This window comes from Giraffa tippelskirchi, chromosome 6 (genome assembly GCF_054371585.1).
Source record: "Giraffa tippelskirchi isolate mGirTip1 chromosome 6, T2T-mGirTip1v1.2.pri, whole genome shotgun sequence".
In the NCBI taxonomy this organism is placed as follows: domain Eukaryota; kingdom Metazoa; phylum Chordata; class Mammalia; order Artiodactyla; family Giraffidae; genus Giraffa; species Giraffa tippelskirchi.
This window is the reverse complement of record NC_137280.1, coordinates 69,202,939-69,220,862: the sequence shown is the minus strand read 5'-3', so window position 1 is coordinate 69,220,862 and position 17,924 is coordinate 69,202,939. Positions and strand designations below refer to the sequence as shown.

Genomic DNA, 17,924 nt, shown 5'->3' with positions numbered 1-17,924 from the left:
AACTTAGAGGTGGGAATGGTTGGATGAGAAAGCTCCGCCCCTCTTTATAGAGTCACAGGCCACGCCCCCACGCCCCCCACCTACCCGTACTACTTGACGATCAAACCTGCCACGTGGTTGCTTTTATAAATAATGGAACACAGGTATGCTCCTTCTTTTATATATGATCTGTGGCTGCTTTTTCTCTACAAAGTCGAAGTTGAGTGTGGCTCCCTGAACAGAAGATATTTACAGAGAAAGATTGCCCACCTCCTGCTCTGAGAGAACCCCAAACACCAGAGGCTCAGGTTTCCCAAAGCACTCAAGACTCTTCCTTTGGACATCTTTGTTATTCAACTCTTCTTTCAGTTCCTGAGCTGGTCAGAATTCTTCCCACAAATGGATCTCTTTCTAGTCTCAATTAAGCAAATTGGGGTCTGTTTATATCGCATTCAATCCAAATGACTTCAGATACATGGCCCCCTCCCACTCTACATCCCCACCCCGAAATGCACTCTTATGTGTATTTCATAGCTTATTTCCAGAAGAGGTCCACCGTTTCCCAGCATCAGATGTCACATGAGGGAGAAGAAATAGCCCTTCTGTGACCCGCCTTAAGGCCCTGGTTCCCACAGGAAAACTGTAGGAAGAGCCTCATGTCAACACCCCTGTCACCAAATATTTCACAACAGACTCAGCCCTGAGTTGTGAAGTCTAGCCTGGGAGAAGCCCAGAACTAACTGGAATTCCAGACACTCTCCAAGCATTCCCTTTCTTTTCTGTCCTAACACCAGGCTCTCCATAGCTGCAGAGTCAGAAATGAGACATGGCTGCCAGCACTTTACATTTTCCTGGAATATTTTATCAACACATAGATTCAGATTAGGTGGTTATGGTTTCCCAGGAATTCCTCATATCTCACAGATAAGCACTAATTACCCAGGCCCTGTGTTGCATGCCCATGCCCCTGGCACACTGAGATTCCAGGGAGAGCAGACACACGCAGTGTGCCCAGTGGGGCCATCGGCAGAGAGGCCCAAGTACTTGGAACCCTCAAGCTGTGCTGTGTGAAGCCCTGGCCTGAGGGCAGGACTCCTCAGTGTTCCTGGGAAATCCAGCCAGTGAGCTGAACACAGCGCTGCAGAGCTAAGCATCAGACCACAGTGGGCTCTGCATTCTTTCATTTCTATGGATGACTTGAACTTTTGCTATGACCCACTCAGGCTTCCCAGGCGGCACTCGTGGTAAAGGACTCGCCTGCCAAAAATGCACAAGACTAAGAGATGCAGGTTCTATCCCTGGGTTGAGAAGATCCCCTGGAGAAGGGCATGGTAACCCATTTAGTATTCTTGTCTGAAGAATCCCATGGACAGAGGAGCCTGGCGGACTACAGTCCATAGGGTCACAAAGAGTCAGACATGACTGCAGGGACTGAGCACAGGCTCTGCTCAGATGTGGGGTTGGGGGTGGGAGAGGAGCAGGAAGATACTACTGCAGGTGGTGGACAAGACTAGCAATTACAAGATGCTCTAATGAGAACTAGGCTGGAGGATGTGCAGGGTGCTTGGAGGGCACATACAAATAGTCATTGTTGCTAACATTTATGTATTGTCAGTGCTTTACATATGGCAGCTATCGGTCTATGAACCCTGCATCTATCGATTAACAGAATCATGAAGGCGGGTTCTATTTGGCCATAGAGTGTTGACATGAGTCTCTTTGTGCAGTTTTCCAAGGTCACATGCCAAAAATGACAGAGTTGGTTGTCAATAAATAGCAGTGAATGATGATCCTCTCCCCACATTCTATACCAGAGGTGGTCCTGGGAGTTTCACATACACTATCACATGTAATTTTCATGACAACCCATGAGGCAGGTATAGAGCTCCTTACTATAGGAGGACATTGAGAGTCAGAGGTAATGTAGCTATCCTGTGGTCACACAGCTAATGGACAGTCAGGCAAAATTCAAACCTGATGTATTTGGGACCATGGCCCTGGCTTAAAGAGACATGGTTCGTCTGTTCAAGATGTGAGCAAATTAGTTGAAAAAACATCACAGATGGATTAAAGGAAAGTAAGACCACAAAAGACTAGTCCTTGGGTTCTAGGAATTAAAATGGAATTTGGAATTCACCTGTCCCGATCTGTGACTCCACGTAGGAGTGGACCACACAGTATCTCAGCCAGGTTCTCATCCAGCCACTGGGATGCTCTGTCCACACAAGAAACAGGGGCCCAGCATATAGGGGGCCACCCCCAGCTGGGTTGGGCCACCTTCTTGAGGAGCTGATATCTGCTTCCCATAACTCACCTAGACTATTCCTTCTCACATAAGTCATTAGAGTATGAAGGAAAAGATCTTGGATCTCCTATTTTTTTTTTTCTAGTTAACATCTGGACAAGGACCACATCCTTAAGACACCTTTATCTTTGCCATCGCCTCACTTCACTATTAAAGAACAGTGCCTAGAACCAGCAACCCTGCCTCCAGGCTTTTGTGACCAGAGCAGATTGAAAGACATTGTTGAAAGAATAAATAACTGAGTGAATGATTATATGAATGAATGAGAGAGTGAAAAAGTGTATAAGTTTGTATGCTAAATCCTAAAACCCTGAAGGGAAAAATTCCTTCTCATAGGTGATACATATAAGAAAGAGAAAGAATGCTACAATCTGTAGTCCAATGATACTATGAAGGTTTCCCTGCTGGCACAGATAGCAAAGCATCCACCTGCAGTGCAGGAGACCCAGGTTCAATCCCTGGGTTGGGAAGATAACCCTGGAGAAGGAAATGGCAACCCACTCCAGTATTCTTGCCTGGGAAGTCCCTTGAACAGAGGAGCCTGGTGGGCTACAGTCTATGGTGTCACAAAGAATCAGATACAACTGAGCAACTAATACGCGCGCACACACACACACACACACACACCCCATACTAGGCAAGTTTCCTAGGAGCGAAGATTTATTTATATACATTTTTCATATCTGATCTTTTAAGAAAATCCATATTCTACCCTTGGCATGAGATCAGCCTTGCTGGTTGAAATGGACCAAATATTCAAGATCAGATACTTCTTGAATGGCAGGTAGACTAGAGAACGAGATGGAGAATTAGACAGGCACTGCTTTGCTCTCAGGGGGCTTATAATCTGGTGGATTGGAAGTCTTGTGGGACATGCCCTTTCATTCAACATGCATTAATTAACATCCTCTATTAGGCAGACACTGGGAGCACAGAGAAGAAAGATATAGTCCCTCTTTTTATTAAATTGTATAGAGGCAGAGATGTAAGCTGACAAGTTTAATAGAGTGCTTAGAAAAGGAAATTGCAGGATGCCATGGGAACCCAAAGGAAGGAGCTTGGAAGGAAGGGGTCAGAGGAGGCTTGAGATGTATTTTCAAGGACTTAAAAGGATTTAGAACATTTTGAAGTGAACAATGTGTTCAAAGGCAGAGTTTCAAAGGAATCATGGTATTTACACGTCCGTCCATCCATCCATCCACCAAACATCCAGGCAGCCAATAGTTATTCAGCTCCCCGTCTACCTACTTGTCCAAGCCAGGCATCTGTGCTCCATCCATGACTCCTCCTCCGTCCTTCACCCGTGGACTCTCTGCCATCTGCCCACTTGGCTCTGTGGACACTGCCATGGCTCAGAGGGAGCCATCTTGACATCGCAGCCCCTCCTGAGTGTTCTCTCTGTTTCCCATCTTTCTCCTGTCACCTCACCCATCCTCTGTGCTGCTGCCCCAGTTTGCTGTCAGAAAGGCTCACTTGAATGTGTCACTCTCCTTTCTGAGCCCTCCAAAAACTCTCCGGTGCCCTTGGAGGAAATGACTCACCAGCCCTGCTCATTTGTCAGCTTCTCACTTTCCAACTCCACCATCCGGTCCTCATCTCTCACGCTCTCCTCTGCTGCCCACCTGCATCTGTCTCCAGCTCCCACATGTGTCCTGGGCTCTCTCATCCTTCAGCCTCCAGGCTGTCTTTGCCCTCTGCTGGAACCAAATCCACCCCCCCACTGCTCCCCCTGGCTAGTGATCAGGTGTTTCAGGAAAACCACCATCCCCAAAATCAGATGTCTGTGTCTGCCCAGCCCCTGGCAGTCTGTCCAAGAACACCTCTCTTCCAGGATCACAAAGCTTCCCCCATTCATCGGTCCTCCCCATGAGAAGGTGGGCACAGCCCTGGAGAGATCCCGTGCGCCTTGGTCCTTCATTGATGTCCCACCCCCTGGAGATATATAATAAATATTTGATGCTATGTTTTCCCCTTCTTTATTTAACTTGAATTTCAATTTTAAAATTGTGGTTAAGTGTATATAACATAATATGACTTACCATTTTAACCACTTTTAAGCGTACACAGGGGCATGAAGTACATTCACGTTGTTGTGCAACAATCAACATCATCCACATCAGAACTCTTCATTCTTGCAAACTGAAACTCTGTCCCCCTTAAACATTAGCTCCACATTTCCATTGCCCTCCCCCATCTCAGGCAACCAGCCTTCCATGCTACACAAACCAGGCTGTAATGAAGGAAAGTACAGTGTTAAGCAAAGCTGAGCAAGGAGAATGGACGTCTCATGCCCCACACCAATGGCTTTTGGTGAAGGGTTTGAAAGGCAAGGAGGGGGTTGCAGGGTGCCTGATCAGCTCTTGGACATTCTTCTGACTGGTTGGTGGTGAATTAACCAGGTGGTATTTCTGGAGTCAGCATCATCAACCTTCTAGTTCCAACCCATCTAGAGTCTACCTGCTCGTGGTCAGCAATTAACTTCTTCCACATGGTGTGGATTTTATTATCTTCAAAACAACTCAAGGATGTGTGTTGGGATATTATCTATAGCCCTCAAGGAGGAAATGAAGGTCCTAGACTTTGTTTTATAGCTAAAGTATTATGGCTTTGTCTTGCTTAACTATTTGTCTTTGTTTCTGCATTTTCTCACTGCTCTGATTAAAGCGGCTCTTTGGAACTTGGGGAGATCTAGGAGGCTAAAAGTTTTCCATAGATAAGAGGCAGGCAGGAGAGATGGGAGTCTGTCCCCAGGAAGACCCCACAGGGTCCTTGTTGGTTTCATGATAAGATGGTAAGAAAAAGCAAGCAAAATGCAGTCACTGCATAGAGTTGACCACCTAGTCTTACTACTGTCTAAAAGAAACATAATACAAGTCACACATGTAATTTTTATTTTTCTGATAGCCATATTGAAAATATGAAAAGAGGGTATAAATGAACTTATTTTCAAAACAGAAGTAGAGACACGGATGTAGAAAAGAAGCTTATGGTTACCAGGGGATGGGGCAGGGGAGGGATACACTGGGAGATTGGGACTGACACATACATACCGCTGTATATAAAATAGGTAACTAATAAGGACCTACATACCGCATAGGGAACTCAGTACTCTGTAATGGCCTATATGGGAGAAGAATCTTTAAAAAAAAAAAGTGAATATATGTATATGTATAACTGATTCACTTTGCTGTACACTTGAAACTAACATAACTGTGCAAAATAACTTACTTCAATAAAATTTTTGCTAAAATAGTGAAAAGAAATAGATGCAATTAATGTTAATGATACATTTTTTAGTCCCATATTTCTGACATATTATCATTTCAACAGATAACTGATATAAAGCTTACTAATGAGGCATTTTACATTCTCGTTTTCACACTTAGTCTTTAAAACCCAGAGTGTGTTTGTCAGTTGCAGCATATCCCAGGTGGAACTAGCCACATTTCAGGTACTCAGTAGCTACATGTGACTGGTGGTTGCCATACGGTACAGGTCTACTTGGAAGGATAGTAGAAATAAGTTAGGTCATAACTGTGGTGTCTAATGAGATAAGAGACAGAGTATTATGGGATGGATGGAACAGCACTGAATTGGAATCCTCAGAAATGGGACAGTCTTTTAGATCTTCCTTTAACCAGGGAACTCCATGAAAATTATTTTGCCTCTTTATGTCTCAATGTTCTTATCTGTAGAGCTACATACAGGAATTTGAGTGTGTCTATGAGTCTCTGTGTGTGTGTATGCATGGCAAAGGTGAACCAATAAGTGGAAATTAAAACACTGATTTTAACATTTGGGAAGAAAAGTGAGCTTGGACTCTCACTGCATATCAGAATAACCTCTAGATAAATTAAAAAGCAGACTATCAGAATTAAAACATATAAGCCTATCCTAGGTTATGTTACCTTTTTATCAAATTTCTCTAACAGAGAGGACCTTCTAAAAACTTTAGAGTTTTTGAAGAAGTCTCAAGGAAAGAAAAAAAAAAAAGAGTGTAAAATGACTGTAAAACGTACAAAAATGCAAAACTTATCAAAATAAGCACTTAACTACCATGAAAAAAATGATTTTGGGGAAAAATCACAGCTAAGGTTTTTGGTGACTAACTTCTTGACTCAGCACTGCACTCATGAAAACTGGCAAGAAATGTAGCATATTGAGACCACAAGATTTAAATAAGAGAAATGAACATTCTCCAAAACCATTGAAACTTACTGAAAATCAACTAATATAAAGCAATATCAATTTACTTCCATGAAATTAATACTGCAAAATAAGAATTCACAGAGCTACTTAGGTTGCCAGTAACCATGTATAAAATAGAGGAGAGGAGGAAATACAAAAGGGATAGACTCATGTTCATCATGGAAGCACATCAGTATATTGGGTTAGTAGAAAATCTCATTCAGGTCTTCCTATAAGATGTTATGAAAAACCTGAATGACCTTTTTGACCAACTCAATAATTTAAACCCTGCCTACCTTAAAAAGTGACAGATGTCAGCAAAACATGGGCCTGCCTTGACCTCAGACTTTGGGCCAGAACTGTCAGAGAGTACATTTCTGTTGTTTCAAGAGACCCAGTAATTTGCTACCGCTGCCACAGAAGATGAACATACCTACTTGGCCAAACTCGCGCAGCTCAGGGACCGTAACCCCGGGACTGACACGTCGCTCCAAAGCTCAGCCCTTCAGCTGCTGCCTTCTGCCTCAGTGCCCGTGGCTGCTGTGGAAGTTAAAGGAGTAGACTGAGCCTGGCACAGGGTGCCATTTGCACAAGCAGTAACTCGCATTAGTCTCTAATTGTGTGGAAGTGCTTCCGCGGTGGCTCAGCTGGTAAAGAACCTGCCTGCAATGCAGGAGACCCAGGTTTGATCCCTGGGTCAGGACAATTCCCTGAAGAAGGGAATGGCTACCCACTCTGCTCTTCTTGCCTGGAGAATTCCATGGACAGAGGAGCCTGGCGGGCTATACTCCATGGGGTCACAAAGAGTTGGACACGACTGAGCGACTAACAGTTCCAATGATGTGGAATTAAATGCTCAGGGCCTAATTTTAAGGGGGAAAAGAGCATGATTTAAACTTGAGTGTAGGGTATGATCGAAACCAGAATTCATACAGCATAAAAACGTATTTGAGATGAAACCAAAGATGGTTGACTATGGGTGTGGAACAACAGATGATTATTTTCCTTTTCACCTTTTACTCCTCCATCTTTGGCTTCCTGTTCTCTTCAGTGAGCATGCATTACTTAAAAAAAAAAAATGTATTTGGCTGCATCCGGTTTCAGTTGTGGCATGCGGGATCTTCGTTGCCCCGCAAGGACTCTCCAGCTGCAGTGCCCAGGCCTAGTTGTCCCACCACATGTGGGATCTCAGATCCTTGACCAGGGGTCGGATCCCCATCTCCTTACACTACAGGGTGGATTCTTAACCACTGGACCACCGGGGAAGCCCTGCATTATTCTTTTATTTGATTTGCTTGGCCCTTTAGAACTCCAAAAGCAGTGCAAAAGCAAGTAATGGATCCTAAAATACAGCAAAAGCCATTAATAATGGCCCACCCAGCTGATAAAGTTCATGCCATGCTTTCCCTTCTTAATCAGAGCAAGCAAACAGAGAGAAGGTAATTCTTATAAAAACTGCTGCGCAGAAGGAGTGCCTGCACCTCTGCCTGCTGGGCTGGGTTGGCTGGTGGAACACCCCTAGGAAATTCCCCCTCGGCTGCTCCCTGGGGGCAGTGCCCATAGGGACCAGGGCTCAGACTCCAGGGACTGAGAGAATCCTCAGCCTAACGGAGTGATGCTGACTCAGGGAGGCCCTCACAGATGTGGAGGCTGCCCCAAAGGGGTCCAGGACTCTAGTTTCCAGCCCACACATGGTTAAGGAGCCCCTGTTAGGCATCAGGACCACCGAAGGAGCAACAGCAGAGTCAGACAGACTCAAATCCCTACAGTTTCACATCTGGCATTCCTGAAATGGCAGTCAGAAAATAACTGCAAAGGAGATTCTCTCAGACAATGATGAGTCCAAGAAAGGAGGAAGAAGGGGGTGGTGGACTGAAGAGTGTTCCCCCAAAGTTTACATCTACCTGGACCACCAGGAATAAGGGGCTGGCATCCAAAGGGGGTGAAGATGGACAGAGCCCGGGTCTAATTTACAGAAAAGAAAATTTTCCAAGTCAAATATCTCTTCCTGAGTCTTGCCTGGCTCACACTCCAAGGGTGAGTTCTTCCCATGTTAGATCTAACTATTCCTCAAAGCGCTTCCTCTTTCTTCTTGGTTGAGGGTTTCCCATAGTTATAAATCATAATCCATACTGTTTTGGGGGTTTCCCTGGTGACTCTGTGGTAAAGAATCTGCCTTCAATGCAGGGGATGCATTTTCAATCCCTGGGTCGGGAATATTTTCTGGAGGAGGAAACCGCAGCCCACTTCAGTATTCTTGCCTGGGAAATCCCATAGACAAAGGAACCTGGTGGGCTACACAGTCCATGGGGTTGCAAAGAGTTGGACATGACTTAGGGACTAAGCAACAACAACAACACTACTATTTATTTCCATGACAACAGTGGTCTAGCCCTCTGTTCTTTGTTTGGGCAATTTTATTATTATTATTATTCATTTCAATTACTTCACAAACGAAACCCATAAGCTTCAACTGATTTCATCACTGTCATTGTTACCGTCTCTACTCCCACAGCTACCCCTGCCATTTCTACCATTATTGTGTAAAGAGAGTAGAGAGATATTCCAAACAGAAAGAGAGAGCTGGATCAGAAGCCTGGGACTTTTCTCACCAGACCACATTGCCCCTCTACAGATGTTCATTCTCTGCAACCAATTATTCCAATGCACTCTTCCGGATTCCTTTGTAACGTGAATTATCAGCCTTATTCATCTGTTGCCTCAAATGGCATTTCTTTAGAGTGTGACACATCCCATCAACATTTGCACAGGGCCAAGAATCGATAACACTGGTGATGTCCAGGAAATGCAAGGATTAGGCAGATGAAAAAGGAAATTGATATTGCATTTGTATAAAGTGTCTTGGGAAGCTTCCCAGGTGGCTCAGTATTGAAGAATCCACCTGCCAATTCAGGAGACGCAAGAGACGGTGGTTTCGATCCCTGGGCCAGTAATATCTCCTGGAGGAGGAAATTCCAACCCACTCCAGTATTCTCGCCTGAAAAAAAATCCTGTGGACAGAGGAGCCTAGTGGGCTACAGTCCATGGGGTCACAAAGAGTCAGAAATGACTGAACACGCTGGATAAAAAAATAAATCGTATTAAGTTTCTTGGGATGTGTTAGGCTACATTGTGGCCACCTAAAGAAAAAGAAAATGGACTTCCCAACCAATGAACATTTCTTTTATTTACATTCTTTAAGTAGGCAATGATGTGAGTATGTTCTAGATGCCCAGCACGTGGTAACATATTCATAGAACACACATTGTGAAGAAATGTAGAGAAAACATGTTGATTTCGCCAATTCTCATTTGTGTGTTGTTTGGCAAGTCATCTCTCTCTCTGAGACTTTGCATCTTCAGATTTTTTTTGACATTTTGTTAAGTATCTCACTTTTTTTTAAATTAAAGTATAGTTGATTTACAATGTTGTGTTAGTTTCAGGTGTACAGCATGGTGATTCATATATAAAAATACACACACACTCAAATACATGTATATATACAATTCCAGATCCTCTTCCCTTATAGATTATTACAAAATATTGAGTATAACTCCCTGTGCTATACAGTAGGTCCTTGTTGGTTATCTGTTTTATGTATAGTAGTTTGTATATTTTAATCCCAAGGAGACAAGAATATACAGTGGGGAAAAGACAATCTGTTCAGTAAATGGTCCTGGGAAAACCAGACAGCTACACCCAAAAGAATGAAATTAAAACATTTTCTCACATGCTATACAAAAATAACTCAAAATGGATTAAAGGCCTAAATGTGAGACCAGAAACCATAAAACTTCTAGAAGAAAATAGTCAGAATACTCTTTGACATAATCATAGTGATACATTTTTGGATTGTCTTCTAAGGCAAAGGAAATAAAAGTGAAAATAAACAAATGCATCTTCAGATTTTGAGATAGACACACCAAGAGAGACACCACCTTGAACTGGCAGTCAAAAGTTTTAAAAATTTTCATTGCATTCTACAAAAAGGACTTGGGTTTTTGTAGTTTCCCTGACACGAGTGACTATTAGTAGCACATCTCAGCAGAGATAGGAAAAGCGAGGATGAAGGTGTGAGCGAAATAAGAAAAAAAAGCAGAGCTCAGCTGTTTCAGGATCAATTAAAAATGGAGACAGAACCCCTCTGAATCTAAACCATGATTGAATAAGGTAAGGAGATTTTGATTTTTAAAATCTAATTATGCACTCTGTCAGAGAAGGCAATGGCACCCCACTCCAGTACTCTTGCCTGGAAAATCCCGTGGACGGAGGAGCCTGGCAGGCTACAGTCCATGGGGTCGCTAAGAGTTGGACACGACTGAGCAACTTCACTTTCACTTTTCCCTTTCATGCACTGGAGAAGGAAATGGCAACCCACTCCAGTGTTCTTGCCTGGAGAATCCCAGGGACAGCGGAGCCTACTGGGCTGTTGTCTATGGGGTCGCACAGAGTCGGACACGACTGAAGCGACTTAGCAGCATGCACTCTGTAGACTATTCCATCACTCCAGAGCCACTTGGCCCCTCTGTGTTCCTATCTTGGGTCCTAAGGCTTGTTCCCAGGCTCTCAACTGAAGGATCTATTCCTTTCCCAGGGATCTTCCCAGTGTGCTAGCTCAATGCCAAGAGATGCTGAATCAAGGATTTGACCCTCTGAGCAGCAGCTTCTGTGTCTGTGAAGGAGGAACGCTGATTATCTTAACTGCACAGAGCTGGAGGAAAGTGAAAGTGAAAGTCGCTCAGTTGTGTTCAACTCTCTTTGCGACCCCATGGACTGTACAGTCCATGGAATTTTCCAAGCCAGAATACTGGAGTGGGTAGCCTTTCCCTTCTCGAGGGGATCTTCCCAGCCCAGGGGTTGAAGAGCTGGAGGAGGACCAAGCAAAGAATAAAGCAGTACAACACTTAGAAAACCCTCAAGATTTCTGTGGATTCTGATTATTCACAACCCAGTCTGCTGCCTTTCTCTGCTCTCATCCCTAGATCAACAAACCGTGGTGGTGGTTTAGCTGCTAAGTTGTGCCTGCCTCTTGCGACCCTGTGGACTGTAGCCTGCCAGGCTCCTCTGTCCATGGGGTTCTCCAGGCAAGAATACTGGAGTGGGCTGCCATTTCCTCCTCCAGGGGATCCTCCCAACCCAAGGATCAAACCTGGGTCTCCTGCACTGCAGGTGGATTTTTTACTGACTGAGCCACCAGTGAAGCCCTAGATCAACTGATAGCTGTACAAATACTCTCTCTCCTTTGTGGGGAGGTAAAGAAGATCTTCTTGGTAGATTCCTTACCTCCCAAATTCATCCTCTGCCCTGGTGAGTGCTCAGTACATTAGACTATCCTGGTGGGGATGGAGACAGGGGGCATTTGTTGCTAGGTCATCAGAACCCTGGCTTCCCTCTACTGTGAGTTGCTGTGTGATCCTGAGTAAATTTAACCCTCTCTGTGCCACAGTTGCCTCACTGGCATAGTTGGGATGATCTGTCTAAGGGAATCCCTGGGAAGGTCCTCTGGAGGAGGAAACAGCCACCCACTCCAGTATTCTTGCCTGGGAAATCCCATGGGCAGAGGAACCTGGTGGGCTACAGTCCACGGGGTCGAAAACAACTGAGCTTGCACATCTAAATGGATACGGCTCACTTCTGCAATTTAAGTACTTAATGGTTCATTCAATAACAAGGAGGATTTCAAGATTTACCCCAAAGTATTCTTTTAATCTAGCATTTGTTGACACGGAAACAAAGGGTTCTTGCATAGATGAGGTCAGACACTGGACTCACTGGAAACTCTAGTCTGCTTTGTAATGGGGTAGGTCCAGGGACACAGTATCAGCCTTGACCTGGGGCACTGGACTGAATTTAATGCTGATGCCCTTCAATGCCCTCCTGCCTTCCCAGGAGTCTCTGATTGGCTGACTTTGGACACATCCTTTGGGGGAAATTTTGCAGGATCACTGTGAAATGAGGGAGCTACAAGACCCTCAAAATGACCACTGGTCAGAGAGAATTCCATCTTTCTTTTCAAAATTAAGTTTAAATTAAGTATATAGTGATGTTTGTTGAATGAATAAATGAGTCAGTGAGGGAATTTGATTCACCCACTAATATCACTCTACCTTCCACATCACCCCTCTGATGAACTCATCGCAAAAGACAGCATTATGCTCCTACTACAGATTAAAGAACTGAGCCCAAAGAATTGAAATGACCAGACCCCAATTTTTCTGAAGCCTTCTCTCTTAGTTTGCTCAGCTGATCATCATCACTGAAATAAATTAATATATGAGGAACATAAACAAAACTTGGTGTGGAACAAAGCTTTGGTTCAGAATAAGTATTTGTCATTGTTGTTGGTGGTCTTACTACTATTATCTCCAATAACAAGTGTCAGCTCACTTCTGATCCACTTGGCTGAAGCAAGTGTCATGTCCCTCTGTTTATGTGTGTGCATGTGTGTGTGTGTGTGTGTGTGTGTGTGTGTGTTGAAGTGGAAATGTTAGTTGCTTAGTCATGTCTGACTCTTTGCGACCCCATGGATTGTAGCCCGCCGGGCTCCTCTGTCCATGGGATTCTCCAGGCAAGAATACTGGAGTGGGCTGCCATTTCCTTCTCCAGGGGATCTTCCTGACCCAGGGATTGAACCTGGTTCCTGTGAAGTCCCATAATTGCTTAGTGGACATTGTCCTGTGGCAGGGGTCCTCTGCAAAAGGCTGGCATTTCAGCACCTTCAGCTCACCTTACAAAGGTGAAGACAGCTCAGTCTACTTAGGAGGTCAGCTCATAAAGTTATTTCAAACCTAGTTAATTTTCATTTTAGAAACAAAAGAGCTTCACACTAGGCAACTCATAATCTCCCCCTGGAAAAGTCAGGGCAGATACAGCCCAGTAACAATCCAATCTTCAAGTCACCAAAAGTTTTTTTGAAAGTGATGCTTATTTTCTAAAAATATACATAATTTATGCTCATTACAGAATTTTAGGGAGATACATAAAATATGGAAAAGGAAATAAATATCACATATAATCTCATCTCCTAGAGACAACTATAACATTTTATTAAATCTCTTTAATATTTATTTTTGTCTATGCAATGTCAATACTTTTTAATTTTCTCTTCCTCAAATTCCTTTATGAATGAATCAAGCTTTTACTACCTCATATAAATAAATACTCACCTCCTGTCTCAACATGTTTTATTATTCAATCTTGTAAGACACTAAGCACATCCGGGAAACATCTTTTGACGTTTTGACATGGAGGACTTCATAATTTCAAATGAAATTTTCTGTGCAAACCCATGATTATTTCATAGGGTAGTAAGACTTAAAATATAAACTTTTCACAGCCTTTCCCCGTTCATCAGGAATTACTAAAGGCAGACAATGAAGACCATGAATGCTTGATCTGGGCATTAGCAGGTTAGCAGACCCAGAACAGCTTGTTCTGACTTTTCATTCTGAAAGCATCAGTGCACAGGGGTGTCAGAACTGGAAATCAGCATGGAAATAAATTCTCTCTCTTCTACTAGATGGGGAAATGAGGTACTGAGGGATGTGTGCTTAGCTCTTTTAACACTTATCTCGGGGTACTGTGATTCCTGGTTTATATGACTGTTTCTTGCTTTAGACAGAGACCTGTGGGGTAGGAACTGTGTCTCACCCATCATGAGATCCCAGGGCTTATCTGATGCCAGGGCAGAGAAGCTGCTCAGGAACTGTCTGCTGAACTCTGCTGAGGGTTAGAGGACTCATGTCATGTAGCTGAGGACCCTGGGGGACTAAGGTGGAGACACGTGCTGTTCAGTGAATGTTCTATGGGTGAATGAATGGAAAAAATGGAAGAAAAGAAGGAAAGACTGGGTGGTCGGGAGAGAACTATGTGACTCTTCCTTACTATGTTATTATTAGTCTAATTTCCTTCAACCTTCTTTCCTCTACACAAATGGATCCCAGCTTCATCAATATTTCTGTTTCTGTTCCAAGTAGTTCATTTTTATTTAAAAAGTTTTTTCAGTTTTTAATATTTTTTATAGTTGATTTCCAATGTTGTGCTAATTTCGGCTGGACAGCAAAGTGATTCGGTTATAAACATTTTTAAAAAATACTTTTTTTCATTATGGTTTATCATAGGATTTTATAAAAGATGACACGAATGAATGTATCTGAAACAGAAACAAAGTCACAGACATAGAGAACAGACTGGTGGTGGCCAAGTAGCCCTTTAAATGATATTACCTTCCACTTCACCAGAAAACACACTGGCCGTGCTTGGGTCCTGGCTGCATCTGGACAGTCCCCAGCCCCTTCCTGATCCTGGATCTCCAGGCCTGGCTTCCCTCTGGGTAGTGCAGACACCACCCTGCCAGGAAGGGTGTGTGAGATGACACTTCCAGGGCATTGACTCACCCACTCTGAGCTGTGGGTTTATGAGACACCAGCTGGGAGTGAAGAAGCCTGCCAGCAAGCAAGGAGGACATGTGGAACCATCCCAGCAGACTCATGCAGGCTGCGGAGAGAAGCCACATATCCTGCTTTGGGCCAGGGGGCACAGCAAGGTCACAGTGGCCATCACAGAGCCCTCCCACCAAGCCGGCTATGGGCTGCACACCTTGCAAACCTCACACTTCAGTGCTCACAACATCCTCCAGACGAAGGACGAGGATCACCCTTGTTTATCAAGTGGAAAACTGGAGCTCAGAGAGCTTAAGCTCCTTGAGGTCACTCAACTGAGGAGGAACAAAACCAGATCCCAGTAGGGACCAAGCTCTTGGAATAGAGTCTTATGAGCTGATCCTGCTGGTGGCAGAGTGGTGTGCTTCCCCCTCAACAAAGAATCTTTTTAAACTGAGGTTTAAGTGCAACCATGCATAGATCCATGGGTAAATGTCCTCCTCCTTGAGCTCCACAGGATGTTAATTTGCGTTATGCTGGGAAAGGGAGTTCCTACGCCCTTTGGCTCAGATGGAGTTTGGCTCGGATCTGACAAAGCATGTACCTGCAGATTCCTAGTGTCTGAGTCCTGGTCTCCTCTTTGGTTTAAAAGCCCTTGTGTTGAAAATGGCCATTGAGACTGTGGCCTAGAGTCATTCAGTCAAATGACCAGACTTTTCTTTTCTCTCTTGTACTAGGAGAGAATATAATGTCAGGGAGTCATGAATGTATTCTCGGTCCCAAACTTAGTACCCCAAATATTGTGCACTTGTGGACATCATCAAGAAGAGAATTCTCAATATGATGAGTTTGAGGGGGCTTCTTCTTCATGAAAAGAGGTGGATGGCGTTGCTCTCTTGTCCAAAAGACCTCACTGAGCAATCAGCAGCCATTTGGGGTGGGGTGGAGGGTGGAAATTAGTGGTAACATAAGCATGAATTAGCCTCAAGTTCAGATCCGAAGCAACTCACCATTTAGAAGGTATCTCTATTCTGGTAAAGATAAAACTATGCTATGGATAAAACACAGGGCTATAAGAAAAGCACAGAGGGTTGTGAGATGCCAAAGGAAGGAAAATGAGCTTGAAGCTGGGGAACTCAAAGAAGGCTTCCTGGAAGAGGAGACATTATCCTAATTTAAATCATTTGCTCTCCTTCCTCTTCTCCTATAAGCAGAGTATATTTCCATGTTCCACCGATGTGAGGTGTGACTTGTGGCCAATGGGATGTTAGTGAGCGTGGTAGAGAACAGAGTTGAGTGTTCTTGCTGGCACAAAACTTTTTATTTTTCCTCACACTACTCCTGACACCATGACCAAAATTAACCATGGACCAGGGAGGATGAAAGATGCGTGGAGCAGACCCGAATCCAACCTCCTCCTGGGAGCCAATCTTGGTTGAGTTTTGCTTAGACCAGCTGATCTCCAGCCAACCTGGAGAAGCATGAGTGAGAATGAATGTTTGTGGCTTTAAGCCACTGAGTTTGGGGCTGGTGCGTCGTGCAGCATTTTTGTGGCAATTGCTGTCTAACACAAATAAGTTGTATCTTGAAGGAGGGATGTGATTTGGATTAGGAAGAAGGTAGGGGGGCTGCCAGATGGAAACAGGAAGATAAAGGCAAGAACCTGGGGATTTCAAGCTTGGGAAAACAGCAAATGAGATGGAAAGGGGATTCAATAGACTGAAGGCTCAGAATATTGGAGCAACTCCAAATTTTAGAAGATCTGATGCCAGTGTGAAATAGTCAAGCTTTATACTAAAGAGGATTGTAGCAGGCAGAAGAATTCCTCAAAGTGTCTGTAGTGGGCAGACACTTCCCCAAAGACCTTCCTAACCCTCAGAACTTGTGAGGATGTGAGCTGACATGGCAAAAGAGATTTTCAAGTGTCACTACATTAGTAATCTTGAGATAGGGAGATTATTTTGGATTATCTGGGTGAGCCCAATGCAATCATCAGGGTCCTAATAAGAGAGAGGCCGGAAGGTCAGAGAAGATGTATGGCAGAAATAGAGGTCACAGTGATGCCACCAAGAACTGAGGCATGTAGGTAGCCTCTAGAAGCTGGAGAATTCCCCCCCGAGCCTCTGGAAGAAAGCAGCCATGCCTGTATCTTGATTTTAGTCCCATAAAACTGCTTTTACCTCTGATGCTTTAAACTGTAAGATGGTGCCTTTTTGATTTGTGTTGATTTGTGTTGCTTCATGTTACTAAGTTTATGACTAAAGGCAGCAAGTGGAAGCTCATACAATGATAGGAACTTTATACACAGTGAAAACTCTGTTTAGAACTGTATTTTCATATGATTGCTTTATCAGTTGGCATTCATGTTGATAATAATAAGAATTGATAAGAATTAATGCTAGTAATAATTATTTGTTATTATAAAAAATTATTTTTTTTATTATTATTATAGTCCTCAATCAGTATCTAAGGGGAGTTCCTGGAACCAAGAATGGCAAAATCCAAGGGTGCTCAAGTCACTTACATAAAATGGCAGAGTATTTGCATACAACACATGCACATACTCAGCATGACCTCATTTAAACCATCTCTAGATCACCCTATAGCACCTCATAAAATGTAAGTGCTAGGCATATAGTTACTTGTACTTGGCAAATTCAAGTTTTGCTTTGGTGGACTTTCTGGAATTTTTTTCTCATTATTTTCAGTCTGCTGGTCAGTTTGAAGATGTGGAGGGCTGACTACACTAGCGTTTGTTGATCACTCAGTGTTTGCCAGGAAATTTTCTAAGAGATTTACAAGGGCTAAGTCACAACCTCCCTGTGAAATAGGAGCTAAGACTGTCCCCAGCTCACAGACAAGGAAGTCGAGGCTCACTGAGGAAATTAAGCGCAGGGAGATGCAGCCACGTGGTCAACATCACGCAGCCCATCTAGCTCTGCACTTAGACATCGAGGGTCAGCAATGGGGAAGGATTCGCTGAACTGGGAAAAGGGATGGCGGCCTACGACGGTTCATTCAGGTCAAGGGTTATTTCCACTGCACCTCTGGAGGGCACCACAGATACTGCC

General features: G+C 43.8%; 1 long non-coding RNA gene across 1 annotated transcript; it reads left to right on the top strand.

Annotated features, from left to right (window-relative positions):
* The first annotated feature begins 87 nt into the window (after positions 1–87).
* LOC145511605 (uncharacterized) lies at positions 88–2,460 on the top strand. The gene is made up of 2 exons (XR_014057989.1): positions 88–143; positions 2,370–2,460. It is a non-coding gene; the product is annotated as an uncharacterized LOC145511605 (long non-coding RNA).
* The last annotated feature ends 15,464 nt before the right edge of the window (positions 2,461–17,924 follow it).